General features: G+C 45.3%; 1 long non-coding RNA gene across 1 annotated transcript; it reads left to right on the forward strand.

Moving 5' to 3' along the window:
* Positions 1 to 571: 571 nt before the first annotated feature.
* LOC114814276 lies at positions 572 to 15,590 on the forward strand. The gene is made up of 3 exons (XR_003762049.2): positions 572 to 706; positions 14,913 to 15,081; positions 15,278 to 15,590. It is a non-coding gene; the product is annotated as an uncharacterized LOC114814276 (long non-coding RNA).
* The last annotated feature ends 2,576 nt before the right edge of the window (positions 15,591 to 18,166 follow it).

The following is an 18,166-nucleotide window of genomic DNA, read 5'->3' on the forward strand; positions in this document are numbered from 1 at the left end:
ATGCCTCCCTTAGGCACACATACAACACAAGCTTTCCCACATACAGAGATTATATATGATAGTTTCCCATCAAGAAGCAGCATGCCCTAGTGAAAAGAGAACCGGGAATCAAAGGACCTGGGTTCTAATCCTACTTCTGCCTCTCGTCAGCTGTCTGGCATTGGGGAACTGTCTTGGTTTCTCTGTGTCTCGGGTCCCTCATGGGGAGTCAGACTATGATCCCTCTGTGGGCAGGTGCCCAAACTTATTAGCTTTTATCCACCCCAGCGCTTAAGTTAGCCCACAAGAAATACCATAAAATAATCACTTGTACTGTGATTTCAAGACCAAGAGCCTTCGCGAGGGAATTGACCAACTTCCCCCCTCTACATCGTGCTCATCTCTCCTGTCGCCGTTCCCTCTAGCCTCTACGCTCTTTGCGGGTCGGGAATGTATCTATTGATTGTTGTGTTGTATTCTCCCAAGTGCTTAGTACAGTGCTCTGCACACTCAAATACACTCAAATACTAGTGAATGACTGAACTCCTCCTTTTATAACGACAGACTATTGCTCTCCCCATCCTCAGGGCCTTCTGAAATCGCATCTCCTCCAGGAAGCCTTTCTCAAGTGATGTCTCATCTCCCCAGCGTATATCCCAAACAGCGTCTTCAGTCTCTCTCGGAGCCAATTTCAGCAGTTGTGACCACAACCCTCCGTAGCGCTTAGGTTCGTATCGTCTACAATCTATTACTTCCCCTTTCTGGAATTTATTTTGGTCCCATCTTCCCTGCTCGGCTGTAAGCTCCCAGAGGGCAGAAACCTTGTTTGCTAGCTCTTTGGCAATCTCCCTTACTCTGCACAGAGTCAATAAATCATATTTAATGAGTGCTTACCCCGTGCATAGCACTGTATTAAGCACCTGGGAGAGTCCAACAGAAGAGTTGAGAGACATCAATCAATCGTATTCACTGAGTGTTCACTGTATGCAGAGCACCGTAATAAGCACTCGGGAGAGTATACTACATACATACTATGTATTTTAAGAGTTGATAGACACATTTCCTGCCGACAACCAGTTTACAATTTAGAGGGTGCTCTTTAGACACTGTTGATTGATTAACTCATCAATACTCACCCTCTCTGGTCCCCGAGATCCGGGTTCTACTACAACCAAGCCCACACACTTTGCTTCTCTAATACAAACCTACTCACTGTACCTCAATCTTGTCTATCTCGCCACGGACCTCTCGCCTACGTCCTGCCTCTGAACTGGAACGCCCTCCCTTCTCATATCTGACAGCTACTCTCCACCACTTCAAAGGTTTATTAAAGGCGCGTCTCCTAAGAGGCCTTTCCTGACTAAGCCCCCCTTTTCTCTTCTCACGCTCCCTTCTTCGTCCCCTCGACTTGCTCCATTTATTCATTCCTCCTGCCAGCCCCGCAGCACTTTTGTCCATATCTGGAATTTATTTATTCATATTCATGTCTGTCTCCCTCTCTTGACTGGAAGCTCACTGCAGGCAGGGAATGTCTGTTTATCGTTCCATTGTGCTCTCTCAAGCGCTCAGTACAGTGCTCTGTACACGGTAACCACTCCATAAAAACGATCGACTGACTGACAAAGCTCAATTCCAGGAAAAGCCGCTGCATCTTTTTCATTTATAGAACCTATTTCTGCTCGATGAGACAGTGACATGGTAGGGCCGTGACTCAGCAGATGAGAACCAAGCCAGCTTGATTTCCAGAGATGGGTTCTTCTATCTGATCAACATCAGGGCTGTTGAGTTTGTGTATACATGAATGACTATAACTCCCATACATTTATTCATATAAATATAGAGGACATAAATTTCTTGAATCGTACCTTATTAAAGAGTTCTCCGTGACCTGAAAAGAATGAATTAATCCACCAGTTGTATTTATTTGGTGCTTATTCTGGGCAGGGCAGTCTATCAGTCGGGGGCATTTATTGAGTATTTACTGCATGTAGAACACTGTGCTTGGGAGAGTAATAATAATAATGATGTTGGTATTTGTTAAGCGCTTACTATGTGCCGAGCACTGTTCTAAGCGCTGGGGTAGATACAGGGTAATCGGGTCGTCCCACGTGAGGCTCACAGTTAATCCCCATTTTCCAGATGAGGTAACTGAGGCACAGAGAAGTTCAGTGACTTGCCCACAGTCACACAGCTGACAAGTGGCAGAGCCGGGATTCGAACGCATGACCTCTGACTCCCAAGCCCGTGGTCTTTCCACTGAGCCACGCTGCTTACAGTGCGACAGAATTAGCAGACACGTTCCCTGCCCACAGCAAGGTAACAGTCTAGAGGGGGAGACAGACCTGAATATAAATGAATAAATTACAGATATGTACACAGGTTCTGTGGGACTGAGTGGAGAATTAAATAAAGGGAGTAAATCATAGCACGACAGTGATGCAGAAGGGAATGGGAGAAGAGGAAATGAGAGCTTAGTCCGGGTAAGGCCTCTTAGAGATGTGCTTTTAATAAGGTTTTGAAGGTGAGAAGAAGAGTGACCGTCTGTTGGATTTGAAGAGAGAGGATGTTCCAGGCCAGAGGCAGGAGACAGGCGAGAGGTGTGCGGCGAGACAGACGAGATCGAAGTACAGGGAGTAGGTTGACTTAACTTTTGAATCGACTTTTGAAAGGGCCAAAAATACAAACAGGAGGCCCGGGAAAAGACTTTGTCTTTCCCACTCGTCAGGATGCTTCAAACATAAAGGTGATATTCAAGCGCAGGGAGATCAGCGGGTTTTTTTCTCTATATTTGAAAGTAATTTTCCAACCTTCCAGAGAGTCTCCACAGTGAACCATGTGGTTTGCCTCTTATCTGTTTGTGTTGCTCCCTGGGTGCCCGAGGTCTGTTGGTTTCACTTTCTGCCACACAGCAAGCATGTGGCATGAGGTTAAACCCTCCTCACCACACTCCAAGAGCTTTTCATGAGGTAGAGCAAAGGTTTTTATTGTAAAATAACTCAGTCAGGATGGAAAAAGTGCCCTGTTTGTTAGTCATCCATGATCCAGAGTGCTTAGTACAGTGATTGAATGAACCAGTAGAGCATAGGTGCAGAAAATCCCTTCCTAATCTCCAAATTATGGAATAATCGCAGGTTTGTCCCTGCAGAAGTCATTCTCCAGGTTATCAGAAAAGGACTCAATGCCCAGGACAGTATCGGTCATCTATGAAGATGGTCATTCTAGATCATTCAACCCCAAATTTGGGGCTTAATCCACCTTCATTCCCAGAAGCAGCATGGCCTGGTGGAAAGAAAACGGGCCTGGGAGTCAGAGGACCCGGTTTCTAATCCCCGCTCTGCCACTTGTCTGCTGTGTGACCTTGGGCAAGTCACTCAAGTTCTCTGTGGCCCAGTTTCCTTCTCTGTGAAATGGAGATTAAAATACCTGGTCCCTCTACCCTTTAGGCTGTGAGTCCATGTTGTGCCTCATTTGATTATCTTGATTCTACCCCATTTTGGAAGTTCTTAACAAATAGAACAATTATCATCGTTGCTACTGTTATATCCCCAGCTATTCAACTCCAGCTAAGATTCAGCTGAGTCCAAATAAAGAACTCAGTCACCCCAACAGTATTTACTGAGTGCTCTCAGCGCTGGGAAGAGTGCAGTAGAGTTAGTAGATAAGATTCCTGCCTTCAAGGAGCTTACACTCCAGCGGGGGAGACGGACGTGAAAACAAATAACAGACGGGAAGCAACGCGGCGTAAGGATCAGTGCTGTGAGAGGAGAGAGGTGCCGACTTTTGTTTGTGGGGTGTTTAGCGGCAGATAAAAGTTGTTGTATACAGTTTATCTTCTTGACACTGTGTCCTCTCTTATCTTCAAGAACACATGGTCCAGCAGTTGGAGGGTGTGGACAAAAGTGCAAGCTGTACTGAGGAAAGCCGAAACTTAGACATTTCCTCTTTCCCAGCCCGCATGCAGTTGACCCCTGCTAGCTCTGATGAAAGATAGCAAGAATGCAATAATAATAATAATAATAATAAGGATGATGGTATTTATTAAGCGCTTACTTGTGCCAGGCACTGTACTCAGAGCTGGGATGGATACAACCAAATCGAGGTGGATACAGTCCTTGTCCCATGGAGGGCTCACAGTCTCCATCCCCACTTGACAGATGAGGTAACTGAAGCCCAGAGAAGTGAAGTGACTGGCCCATGGTCCCACAGCAGGCATGTGGTGGAGCTGGGATTGAAACCCATGACCTTCTGACTCCCAGGCCCGTGCTCTCTCCATTACACCATGCCGCTTCCTACAGGAGAGCTACCTGTGGGCGAAGCCAACCGCGGAGCAGCGTGGCCTACACTTCTCCATTGACCTAAAAAGAACTAATGAATCAATCAACCAATCGTATTTATTCAGCGGTGTGCAGAGCAATCAATCAATCAGTGGTATTTACTGAGCTCTTACTGTGCGCACAACACTGCCATTTTGCTGTGTAAGTCACTTCACTTCCCGGTGCCTGGTTCCTCATCTGCAAAATGGGGATTCAATACTTATTCCCCCTTCAACTTAGACTGCGAGGTCCAGGTGGGACAGGGACTGTGTCCAACCTGATTTGCTTGTATCTACCCGCGTGCTTAGTGCAGTGCCTGGCGCATGGTAAATACTTAAAAATATTCCATTAGCATTATTATTATCGCTTATCCATTCAGACACAGTCCCTGTCCCAGTTTATAGGTAAGATACTGAGGTCCAGGGAAGTGGAGCGACTTGCCCAAAGTCACCCAGGAGACAAGTGGCAGAGCTGGGATTAGAACCCAGGTCCTTTTGACTCTCGGGCTCATGCTCTCTCCACTAGGCCACACTACCTCCCGCTTCCCTCTGTGACCCCCGTCACAGTGTTTCCACGAAACCTTGCATGTTGTACGTGTTTAATCCATGTTAGCGTTAATGTTACTAACAATACTGAATAATGTCAATAACAATAACAAAGATAATTGTGTATGCTTCTGATTCTGCGTCTATATCTGCAGTTCTAGACTTTAAACACCTGATGGGCGGGGGACATGTATAACAACTCCGTTATATCGTACTCTCCCGGGTGCTCAGCACCGTGCTCTGCACAGAGTAAGTGTCCAATATATGAGTGACTGATTGATCTATAATAATGATAATTAGGGTATTTGTCCAGCCCTTACTACGTGCCAAGCACTGTTCTAAGCACGGGGATAGTTACAAGATAATCAGGTTGTCCCACATGGGATTCCCAGTCTTAATCCTCATTTTACAGATGAAATAAATGAGGTACAGAGAAGTTAAGTGATTTGCCCAAGATTACAGAGCGAACAAGTGGAAGAATGGGGATTAGAACCCACATCCTCTGACTCCCAAGCCCGGGCTCTTGCCAATGGGCCATGCTGCTTCTATAAAGAGTGCGTGTTGACAGGTTTTAGGGAAGTACAAAGCTAGCCCAAGTACAGACAGAAAGCATTTTCGATGATCATTAGGGAGGCCCCAGCAGACGGATTGCTTTTCAGATGAATCTAGGATTCATCATAACTAGGTCTCCACCCAAAGAGGAGGAAATGCACCCCTGGTTGCCGAATGTGGTCAGTTGCCATTAGTTCCCGTGAGCTTTGGGGTCAAGAAAATGGACAGTCCCTATAGATTGTAAGCTCCCTCCAGACTGTAAGCTCATTGTGGGCAGGGAATGTGTCTGTTTATTGCTATATTGTCATAATAATAATAATAATTATGGCATTCGTTAAGCACTTACTATATGTGAGCCACTGTACTAAGCGCTGGGTTGGACGCAAGCAAACCGGGGTGGACACAGTCCCTGTCCCACATGGGGCTCACAGTCTTCATCCCTATTTTCCAGATGAGGTAACTGAGGCACAGAGAATTGAAGTGACTTGCCCAAGGTGTCACAGAGGACAAGTGGTGGAGGCAGGACTAGAACCTAAGTCCCTCTCAGTCTCAAGCCTGTGTTCCAGCCACTAGGCCACGGTTTTTCTCAAGTGTAAATGCCCAGTCCCCAGAACTTTCTCAACACTGATTGGACATTTAATAAATATTGGTGAAGGAACAGATGAATGCAGACTGTAGAATGTCATATCGTACTGTCCCAAGTGCTCAGTATAGTGTTCCGCACATAGTGTTAAGCCCTGAAAAATGATCGAAATTGAAAACTGAATGGATGGAAAGGGGAGGAAGAGTCAAATGAGAACAAAATGCTAGATGCATTTATTATGATTTCTATAATAGTGGTATTTGTAAAGCACTTATCTGCCAAGCCTTTAAGCTCTAGGTTAATCAAAGAAATGTGCTGGAAAAATGCTTTTCCTTTACATAAAAAGTTCTTATTGGAGCTGAGATTTTTAGGAGAAGCTTCTTCGAGCCGCAGAGGGAAGGAGAGGAGGAAATGAGTGGGAAAATTATAACCTACCCAAGTTAGGAGGACAAAAACCCAAGTACCCATAGGACTAGGTGAGAGAATTGAGAATTATCTCCCATTGGTAGGTCGAGGGGATCTTATGGTCTTTTCAAAGAGTTTACATGGATTTTTCACCATGTGGGCAGGATGTATATTTATAGATTGTTTACTTTGCAACCGAAACTTTCGTTGAGACCAAAAATGAGTTATAAAGAACTTGTAGAGAGGTTTAGCACCAGGAACTTGAAGAACAGCCGCAAAATGTATTCCAGGGAACTGAAGGACACTAGTGGAGAAGCACGGGTTCTAATACCGGCTCCACCCCTTGTCGCTAGGTGACCTTGGGCAAGTCATTTCACTTCTCCGTGCTTCTGTTATCTCATCTGTAAAATGGGGATTGAGACTGTGAGCCCCACGTGGGACAGGGACTGTGTCCAACCCAATTTGCTTGGTTCCACCCAAGCACTTAGTACAGTGCCTGGCACATAGTATGCGCTTAACAAATGCCATTATTATCATTATCAGTGGAAAAAGCAAGGACCTGGAAGACAGGGGACCTGGCTTCTAAACCTGGCTCTGCCCCTCGCCTGCTGTGGGACAATAGACATGTTATTTAACTTCTCTGCACCTCAATTTTCTCAACTGTATAATGGGAATTCAGTACCTGCTCTCTGTCCTGTTTGGGACAGTGACCGTGTCCGATCTGCTGAACTTCTATCTACCCTAGAGCTCAGAATAGTGTTTGACACATAATAAGCGATTAGCAAATGCCATTATTATTATTATTATAATCACTTAAAATTAAATCCTCGTGAAAAACACTTTGTTGTTTAGCAGGGTGTGCTCTCAGAACTCAAACACCAGCAGAGTTCCAGATACAGCCAAGCTAAAGGAGCGAGCCCATGCATTTATCATGAAGACTTAGGTTCTTCCTAGAAGTGCTTCTCCCCAGGAACAAAAAACAGGAATCAGTACATCTAAGGGACACAGCCCAAGTGGCAAGCTAGCGTCCGATTTACGGGTGAAGGACAACCTTTTAATCTCAGTTAAGTTTCATTTTTCAAACCGCTCACACCAAACGTAGCAATAGAGATAACAGGGCAGGAAAGGAAAAACCAACGACAGAAATATTGGCCCCCGTTAGCAATATTCTATCAGAACAACTGTTTTAGTGAGCAAGTTTGCCCTTTGAATTTATTTGCAAAGCGCTTTTCCTTTTCCAGAGTACTTTCGCATCGGCGATCTCATTTTACTTCATCGGCTCTCGTATGGGATCCGACGTCATCTTAATTTGAGCGGCAGGGAGAGGCGAGTGTTGTTTTCCTCATTTTACAGAAGGGGAACTGAGGCACCGCGCGTTTTCTGACATCACACGGCGTCAAGAGCTGGGGCTGGGATTCAGGTTTTCCAGACTCGAGCTCTTCCCATCAGCCCATATTGCTTCCCATTGAAAGTGATAATTGTGGTATTGCACGTTAACTTCTTGCTAACTCCTCGGCAGACCAGACAGCCACCTCCCTTCCTCTTGCACATTTCAAACCACTTGAGAAGGAGCGTGGCCTAGTGGAAACAGTACAGGCTTTGGAGTGAGAGGGCCTGAGGTCTATCTAATTCCGCCTCTGCCACTCGCCTGCAAGTGCGTCCTTGGGCAAGCCGCTTAACTTCTCTGGGCTTCCATTTCCTCCTCTGAAAAAAAAAAAATGAGGATTAATTTTCTGTTCTCCCTCCCACTTAGACTGTGAGTCCCATGTAAGTCAGGGACTGTGTTTGACCTGATTATCTTTACCTAGTGCTGAGTACAGTGCTGGACACATAATAAGCCTTAACGAATATCACACACAGAAAAAACCCAAAAAGCAACATGAAAACACTTCCGTCATATCAAATGTAAACTGTTTTACGGGGAGATAAAAGCATCACGTGTTTCCTGAGGTTTGCCTACTGTGACTTTAGCTTCTCTTGGACATGTACCCCATGTGGGACAGGGACTGGGTCCAACCTGATTAGCTTAGAACTAGTGCTTGATGCATAGTTAAGCGCTTAACAAATACCAATATTATTACTCTTAAAGCACTTGGTATTTACCCTGCCTTCAATCCTACAGCTCTTATGTACCCTAATTTATTCCGATAAATCATTTTATATACTTTAATGTCTATCTCACCCTCTAAACTTCCTCTGGCCTGGAACTCCCTCCCACTTTGTATCTGACAGACAATCACTCCACCTTCAAAGCCTTACCCGAACCACATCTCCAAAAGGCTTTCCCTGACTAAGCCCTCATTTCCTCTTCTCCACCTCCCTTGGGCTTTGCTCTTACACTTGGATTTGCCCACTTTATTTGCCCCACCCTCATCCCTACAGCACTCATGGGCAGATCAACTATTTATTTGTATTAATGTCCGCCTTCCCCTCTGGGCTGTAAACTCCTTTTGGGCCGGGAACGTGACTACCAACTCTGCCATACTGTACTCTCCCAAGTCCTTAGAAAGTGCTTCGCACGTAGTAAAGCGCAAAATCAATACGATTGATTGAATGATTTTGAGCTCCTTAATTGTGGTATTTATTAAGCGTTTAATATGACGATTATTTGTATTTGTTAAGTGCTTACTATGTGCCAAACGCTGTTCTAAGCGCTGATGGATACAAGGTTATCAGGTTGTCCCATGTGGGGCTCACAGTCCCGATCCCCATTTTACAGACGAGGTAACTGAGGCCCAGAGAAGTTAAGTGACTTGCCCAAAGTCACACAGCTGACAACCGGCGGAGTTGGGATTGGAACTCGTGACCTCTGACTCCCAGGCCCGCGCCAAGCACTGTACTGAGTACCGAAAAGAAGTGTTGCCTGGTGGATAGAGCACAGGTCTGGGAGTCCAGAAGGACCTGGGTTCTACTTTAAGCTCCTCCGATTGCCTGCTGTGTGACCTCGGGCAAATCACTTCACTTCTCTGGGCCTCAGCTACCTCGTCAGTAAAATGGGGACTAAGACCCGTGAGCCCCATGTGGGACACGGACCGTGTCCAACCTGAATAGCTTATCTCTTCTCCAGTGCTCAGTACAGTGCCTGGCACGGAGTAAGCGCTTAAGAAATTCCATAAAGATACAAGATGATCGGGTCTCAAATGGCAGTCACAGGAAGGAGAACAGGAATTGAATCTCCATTTTGCTGATGAGGCAACTGAGGCCCAGAGAAGGCAAGTGACTTGCCCACAGTCACACAGCGGGTACATGGCAGGTGCAGGATTTGAAACCAGGTCCTCTGACTCCCAGTCCTGTGCTCTTTCCATTAGGCCACGCTGCTCGCTGCTCCTCGTGGGCGGGGATCGTAGCTACCAACTCTACTGTAGTGTACTCTCCCAACTGTTTAGTACAGTGCTCTACATACAGCAAGCGCCCAATAAATACCACTGATCGACTGATCTTTCTATTTACACGACGATGAATCGGTGGAGGAGAAACACGAGTTGGGATAAAACACGCATGACCCTTTTAAAAGTTCACTGGGTAGTTTTCGAACGCTCATAATGGAAGCAGAAGTATTGAAATCCCGTGAGAAAAGGCTGAAGGGGAAGTACTGAAAATGAAAAACCGCAGAAATTGATTGAGAAATCCTTATAAGATTCCCTGTTTTGCCTTGCAGCCTTTTTTTAAAAAAAATAAACGGTAATGAAGTCGGCTTAAAAATGCTGCCCTTCCTGCTGAGTGCGAGATTTTGTCTGTGGCAGAGGCGTTGCCGTCGCTGTTATTATTTCTGCGGCCGTTAGATTTGAAAGGTCCTGCCCACGCTATATTTCGTGCCTTTTCAGCTCCCCTCTCAGCTAATAGGTGCTGGTGCTTATCCCCTGGGAAAATGAGTGTTCAAACAGGGAGCAGTAGTTTGGAGAAGCAGCATGGCCTAGAGAAAAGAGCAGAGGCCTGGGTCCTGGGTTCTAATCCCGCCAGTGGCTCGCTGTGTGACCTGGGGCAAGTCACTTCACTTCTCTGTGGCTCGCTCCCCTGTTCTCCCTCCTATTTGGACCGCGAGCCCCACGCGGGACAGTGACTGTGTCCGGCCGAATTAACTTGTCTACACCTCCGTGCTTAGAACAGTGTTTGACACATAGTAAGCGCTTAACAGGGCGTTAAAAAAAGCACTCTGCCTCAGTTGGCTCTGTCAGCCTTGAAAATCTTTCAGAAACATCACTCGGCCTACAGACTTCCATTCGGTCCTCAGAGAGTATCGATCGGTCGTATTTATCGAACCCTTATTGCGTGCAGAGCCCTGTATAATATAACAGAGTTTGGTAGATAGGGTCCTTGCCCACAGGGAGCTTAGAGCCTAGAGGGAATAACGACATGGTATTTGTTAAGCGCTTACTATGAGTCAGACGCTGAACTGGTGATCGATCAGATTGGACATAGTCCCTGTCCCACATGAGGCTCACAGTCTGGGAAGAAGGAACAAAAAGCAGTTAATTTCCACCCACCCCAGCAATGCTACCACTTCCCGTTCATTCATCTCATATAAATCTTACCCGTCTATTTGTTTATTCATTATTTAGAAGCAACATAGCCTAATACGTATAGAACACTGGCCTGGGAGGGAGAAGGATCTGGGTTCTAATCCCGGCTCCGCCACTTGCCTGCTGTTCGACCTTGGGCAAGTCACTTCACTTCCCTGACCCTCACTTACCTCATCTGTAAAACGGGGATGAAGACTGTGAGCCCCATGTGGGATGGGGACTGCGTCCATCCTGATCAGCCTGTATCTACCCCAGCGCTTAGTACAGTGCCTGGCACCTAGTAAGCGCTTAACAGTACCATAAAAACATTCATTCATTCAGCTCTTCCGATGGATTGTGCATTCCTCGAGAGCAGGGATCTATTCACTCGATTATATTGTACTTTCCCAAGCTCTTAGTACAGTGCTTTGCACAGAGTAAGCACCCAATAAGTACCACTGATGGATTGATTATTTCCTGGTCTAGTTTATTTAATGTTTCACATCCTATGTACACACAGAGATATGGTATAAATTCATTCATTCATTCAACGGTATTTATTGAGCGCTTACTCTGTGCAGAGCACTGTACTAAGCGCTTGGAATGGACAAATCGGCAACAGATAGAGACAGTCCCTGCCCATTGACGGGCTGTATAAATGCCTAATATATTCTCCTTCATGCCATTACCTCCCCCGGTAGATTATAAGCATCTAGACTGTGAGCCCGTTGGGTAGGGATTGTCTCTATTTGTCGCTGAGTTGTACTTTCCGAGCGTTTAGTACAGTGCTCTGCACACAGTAAACCCTCAATAAATAAGACTGAATGAATAAGCCCCTTTAGGGCAGGGATTGTACATGTTACGTCTATATCAGTGCTTAGAACAGTGTTTGGCTCGTAGTAAGTGCTCAATAAATACCGTTATATGTTCCTCAAGCTCTCAGTAAGATGAAACACACCAGTAGTCACTCAGTAAATGCCACAGACACTAGTTATTCTAGTAGCAGTGACGTTCACCAAATGCAACGCACGGTATTAAGTGATAGGGAAAGTACAACAGAAGCAAAAAGTCTATTTCCTGCCATTGACGAGCCCACATTTTAATGGGGGAAAATCAGGCAACGCAAATATTTACAACTCTCATTCATATATTTACGCCCATATTCAGAACTTTAGATACATTCTTTCAACTTCAGATTTCTCTTTTTGTAAATATTATTGGTATGGTTGTTTCTCCGGTTACAGTGCAAGCTCTTTTGGGGCAGGACAACTTGTCGCTGTTTTATTGTTCTTTCCGAAGTGCTTACTGTAGTCAGTCAATCGTATTTATTGAGGGTTTACTGTGTGCAGAGCACTGTACTAAGCATTTGGGAGAGTGCAATAGAACAATATAACAGGCACATTCCCTGCCTACAAGGCTCTTATAGGCTAGAAGTGGAGACAGACATTAATATAAATAAAATTAGAGCTATGTACACAAGTGCTGTGGGGCTGGGAGGAGGGGATTCGTTCATTCATTTATTCAATAGTATTTATTGAGCGCTTACTATGTGCGGAGCACTGTACTAAGCGCTTGGAATGAACAAGTCGGCAACAGATAGAGACAGTCCCTGCCGTTTGACGGGCTTACGGTCCGATCGGGGGAGACGGACAGACGGGAACAGTGGCGATAAATAGAGTCGAGGGGAAGAACATCTGGTAAGAACAATGGCAACTAAATAGAATCGAGGCGATGTACATTTCATTAACAAAATAAATAGGGTAATGAAAATATATACAGTTGAGCGGACGAGTACGGTGCTGAGGGGATGGGAAGGGAGAGGGGGAGGAGAGGAGGGAAATGGGGGGAAAAGAGGGTTAAGCTGAAAAAAGGGAGCAAGTCAGGATGACACAGAAGGGAATGGGAGAAGAGGAAAGGAGGGCTTAGTCAGGGAAGGCCTCTTGGAGGAGTTGGGCCTTCAATAAGGCTTTGAAGGGGGGGAGAGTAGTGCAATGCACTCGATAAATACGATTGAGTGAATGAATGAATGAATGAATAAATGTCATTATTATTACTGGAAACAGTAGGAAGAACAACGATTAGGTAGGCATTAGAACAAATACGAGAGGATGAAATGAAAGATTAAATCAGAATAAATGACTACTCATTTGAACGAATATTATTTACAGTGAAATACATATGTACACAAAAACCTTAATGATGAAGATGGATATGAAATGATAAGTGTCAGGGCTGGCTGCTAGGTTGATAACAATCACTCAAGCATCGGTATTTATTGAGCGCTTTCTGTGTGCGGAGCACTGCGCTAAGCTCTTGGGAAAATAACAGTATAATAGAGCTGGGAGATGAGATCCCCGCCCGAAAAGAGCTTAGAGTCTACAGGACTGATATGCCTTGGAATTAATCAGAAAACTCTTCCTGGAGGAAATAGGATTTTAGGAAGGCTTTGAAAATGGGAAGATCGAAGTGGCAGTTTAATGGAGCTGATAATAATTCTGATAGAAGCAGCGTGACCTAGTGGATAGAGCACGGACCTGGGAGTCAGAAGGCCCTGGGTTCTAATCCTGTCTCTGCCACTTACCTGCTGGGTGACCTCGAGCCAGTCCCTTTGCTTTTCTGTGGCTCAGTTACCTCATCTGTAAAATGGGGATCGAGTCTGTGAGCACCATGTGGGACAGAGACTGTGTCCAACCTGATTAGCTTGTATCTATTTAGCAAAATACCTGGCACAAAGTAAATGCTTAATAGATACCATTTAAAAAAAAGATAGATTCCGATATCATAGATCTCATGCATGCAGTCTGTCCTTCTTTTATCTGACTTTGTGACCTAGGCAGGCTCTTCGCCTCTCAGTTGTAGGAAACAAGCTGGCCTAAGAGTAAGTTGCTAAGCTATGCGCCTCTACATTTATGATATGCCATAATAATGATATTAATAATAATAGCATTTTTTAAGTGCTTACTGTGTGCCAGGCATTCTACTAAGTGCATTCTACGGAGTCACTGAAGCCAAAGTTGGATAAAATGACCAGGACAAGGGAGTGGTCCACAGTGTCGAAGGCAGCTGAGAGGTTGAGGAGAATTAATAATGTTGGTATTTGTTAAGCGCTTACTAGGTGCCGAGCACTGTTCTAAGCCCTGGGGGAGATACAGGGTAATCAGGTTGTCCCACGTAGGGCTCACACACTTTTAATCCCTATTTTACAGATGAGGGAACTGCGGCACAGAGAAGTGAAGTGACTTGCCCACAGTCACACAGCTGACAAGTGGCAGAGCCGGGAGTCGAACTCATGACCTCTGACTCCGAAGCCCAGGCTCTTTCCATTGAGCCACGCTGCTAGGATGGAATAGAAGCCGTTGGATTTAGCAAGAAGGAGATCGTCGGTGACCCTTGAGAGGGCAGATTCTGTGGAGTGAAGGAGATGGAAGCCAGATTGGAGGGGGTCAAGGAGAGAATTGGAGAAGAGGAATTTGAGACAGTGGGCGTAGGCAACTTGCTCAAGGGGTTTGAAGAGGAATGGTAGGAGGGAGATGGGAAGACAACTGCTGGAGGGAGCCGTGGGGTCAAGGGAGGGTTTTTTAGGATGAGAGAGACATGGGCATGTTTGAAAGCAGTGGTGAAGAAGCCAGTGGAGAGCAAACAGTTGAAGATGGCTGATAGAGAGGAAGAAGTGTATATATATATATATCTACACATGATATACCAAAAATAACAACTCATTTGCAGCTTGATTGTCATTAAAAGCTGTCGAGAAGCAGCGTGGCTTAGTGGAAAGAGCACGGGCTTGGGAGTCAGAGATCCTGGGTTCTAATCCCAGCTGTGTGACTCTGGGCAAGTCACTTAACTTCTCTGGGCCTCAGTTGCCTCATCTGTAAAAGGGGGATTAAGACTGTGAGCCCCATGTGGGACGTGATGATCTTGTATCTCCCCCCAGCGCTTAGAACAGTGCTTGGCACATAGTAAGCGCTTAACAAATACCAACATCATTATTATTATCATTAAAAGAAGCAATTCTTATCATCATTTGTCTTAATAGAGTTGGAGAACACATCCCATAATCAATCATATTTAATGAGCACCTACTGTGTGCAGAGCACTGTACTAAGCACCTGGGAGAGTCCGATTCAACAGAGTTGGTAGACACGTCCCCTGCCCACCGGGGCCCGACGGAAGCCAGAAGTCCCGCAAGGAGGTCTGAGTGTGAGGTGGGTATTTGCAGCCTGAAATTGCTTCATTAATCTCCATAGGTAACCCGGGAAACAGTAAAAAACAGAGCAGCAGCAGAAGCATAATCAGTCAAAAGGATACCCCCACTTAACCTCAGAAATCTAGAAGAGAAGGAAAGGGCACGGCATCCAGTGTTGCAATAACTTGACGGTCTAACACTGGCTTTCCTAGCAGGGTCTGAGGAAAACATCGGCAGGGCGAATCCTGGCTGGATGTAAGAGACAATGTGAGGAGGAGAGCAAAGTGACGTTTAAACTGAGCAGTGTGCTCGACTCCAAACTGTCGGTTCACGGAGGGAAAAGCCGACGGACTTGAACGCATCTGTGGTCTCTCCGGTCTTCAAGAGGATGAATTTCCCCTGGCCATGCCGACCGGGGTGATCGGAGTCAAACGCAACGGAGGGGCAGGTTTTCTGTTTGTGTAGTTTTAACCATCTTAATGAGTATCAGACACCCTGAATGTATGCCTTTGGTCATAATAAAATGATTGCGGTCTGTTGCAATATTTGTGTTGTCTTGTAAAGAAGAATATTGCAAGAGACAGTTTATGTCAGTGTATATTACCAATCTATTTCCTTTTTTTCTTTTAACTATATTTCAACTACGTTTTTTACTATTCACTTCAGCGACTTCAGCTTGGAAGATCACGATGTCCAGCGCGCCAAAATCTGAACTGTGATAAAGGTGGTGAGAAAGCACACATTTGCTTGTAGAGATAAACAAAACTTCTTTCACCCACAACAGAAAATCAACCCATCGTTGGTCTTTCTGGAGCACTTATCGTGTGCCGAGCACTGTCTAAAATGCTCAGGAAAGTACAGTACAAAAGAGTAGGTAAACATGATCTCCGCTCGCGAGGATCGTGAAGCCTAGAGGGGGAGACGGATATATTTCAAATAGGAGAAATGGCCAAGTAGAAGGATTTGTACGTAAGCGCGGTGGAGCTGGCGGGGAGGTGAATATCAAGTGCTCAGATCCAAGGGCACAAGGCAAGACAGAAAGGGGGGCAAGTAGGGTAAATTAGGGCTTAATCCGGAATGGCTTCTTGGAGATGTTTTAATAGGGATTTGAGTACGGGTAGCGTGAAACCTATTGGATATGAAGAGAAGAGAGAGTTCCAAGACAGAGGGACGTAGACTGTTTTATATCGCAATTTGTAGAGGTAATACTGATGTGCTGAAAAGTCACAGCTAAAGGCAAGGGAGCATTTTTTTTCCAATAGTAACTGCGTAGGGTTTTATTATGTGCAAAACTGGGTGTGCCTCTTATTAGAGGTAGCCACTTTATAGAGTACATGTAAGAAACCCATTTCCTGTTTTCTGTTACCCCACTTTGCATAGCCAAACCGATCAAAACCTTTGTGTTGAGTTCATTTCCTCATGCAGTCTATTCGTACTGGGAGACTTCATGTTGGTATTTGTTAAGCGCTTACTATGTACAGAGCACTGTTCTAAGCGCTGGGGGAGATACAGGGTAATCAGGTTGTCCCACGTGAGGCTCACAGTCTTCATCCCCATTTGACAGATGGCAGATGAGGTAACTGAGGCCTAGAGAAGTGAAGTGACTTGCCCACAGTCTCACAGCTGACAAGTGGCCGAGCCGGGATTCGAACCCATGACCTCTGACTCCCAAGCCCGGGCTCTTTCCACTGAGCCACGCTGCTTCTCAATACCTTCTATTTCAGTGCCAGCCTCCTCCAAACTTTGATGACGAAGGACGTGTAGAACTAGGGAGAAGCAGACATTAGACTAGGGTCATTTCTTGACAAGAGAAGCGTGTGGTTCTGGGGTGTTGATTTTCCCCCAGGAATGTGTCATTTAAATTAAGAGCCATTTAATGTGCTCAAAGAAGCAACACGGTCTCCTCATGGGTAGGGAACGTGTCTGCTAAGTCTCTTATATTGTACTTTTCCAAACGCTTAGTACAGCGTTCCGTACGGAGTAAGCGTTCGATAAATACCACCGATGGATTGATAGTGGAAAGAGCACTGTCCTGGGTTTCAGATGACCTGGGTTTCAATCCTGGCTCTGCCACTTTCCTGCTGTATGACCTTGGGCAAGTCACTCCTCTATGCTGCAGTTTCCTCGACTGTAAAGTAGGGATTTCATATTTGTTCACCCTTCTATGTAGACTGCAAGCCCCACGTGGGCAAGGGATTTCGTACGGCCTGATTATTTTGTATCTACTCAGTGTTCGGAACATTGTAAGCCCTTAAATTCCATAATCATCAAAGCCACGGAATAAAAGAAAAAAAACAACCAGCTTTTATTTGGGCAAGTCACTTAACTTCTCTGTGCCTCAGTTGCCTCATCTGTCAAATGGGGATTAAAACTGTGAGCCCCACGTGGGACAACCTGATCACCTTGTATCACCCAGCGCTTAGAACAGTGCTTTGCACATAGTAAGCGCTTAACAAATACCACAATTTATTTTTTTACCAAGGTATGTCGCAGCTTCGGAGATCACGCTCGTTTTAAAATCTCAATTCCTCAAGGAAGTGAAAAGCCAATTTCGAGGCAGAGAGAGTGAAATGAGAATTAACAGATCGCACAGGGGGAATAATTCCTATCCATTCTCTTCTTGAGCAATTTTCAAACTAGTATTCATTAAGCACTTATAATGCGGTACGCATTGCCTCAAGTGCTATAGTATAGCCATAGGTGGTATTTGTTAAGTCTTTATTACGACCCAACGCTTTTTTCACATTAGACCATAAACTTCTTGAGGGCAGGATCGCGTCTATCAACCCTATTGTACTCTCCCAAGCACTTAGTATAGTGCTCTGAACAATTTAATACTCAAAAAACACCACTGATTAATTGAGTTTCGCCCTGTTTCCGAGTTGCAGAATACGTCTTCTCCCCAAAGCCTAAAATGACTGGCTGCTTATCATCCCCACTCCATCCCCTCAAGGAAAACGCTGCTGACAAGATGAGTTAATGTCCTTTCATGCAGTCCATCATATTTACTGAGTGCTTACTATGTACAGAGCACTGTACTAAGCGCTTGGGAGAGTACAATATAACAAAAAACCGGCACATTCCTTGCACTGCCTCCCACTGCA

This window comes from Ornithorhynchus anatinus, chromosome 9 (genome assembly GCF_004115215.2).
Source record: "Ornithorhynchus anatinus isolate Pmale09 chromosome 9, mOrnAna1.pri.v4, whole genome shotgun sequence".
Classification (NCBI taxonomy): domain Eukaryota; kingdom Metazoa; phylum Chordata; class Mammalia; order Monotremata; family Ornithorhynchidae; genus Ornithorhynchus; species Ornithorhynchus anatinus.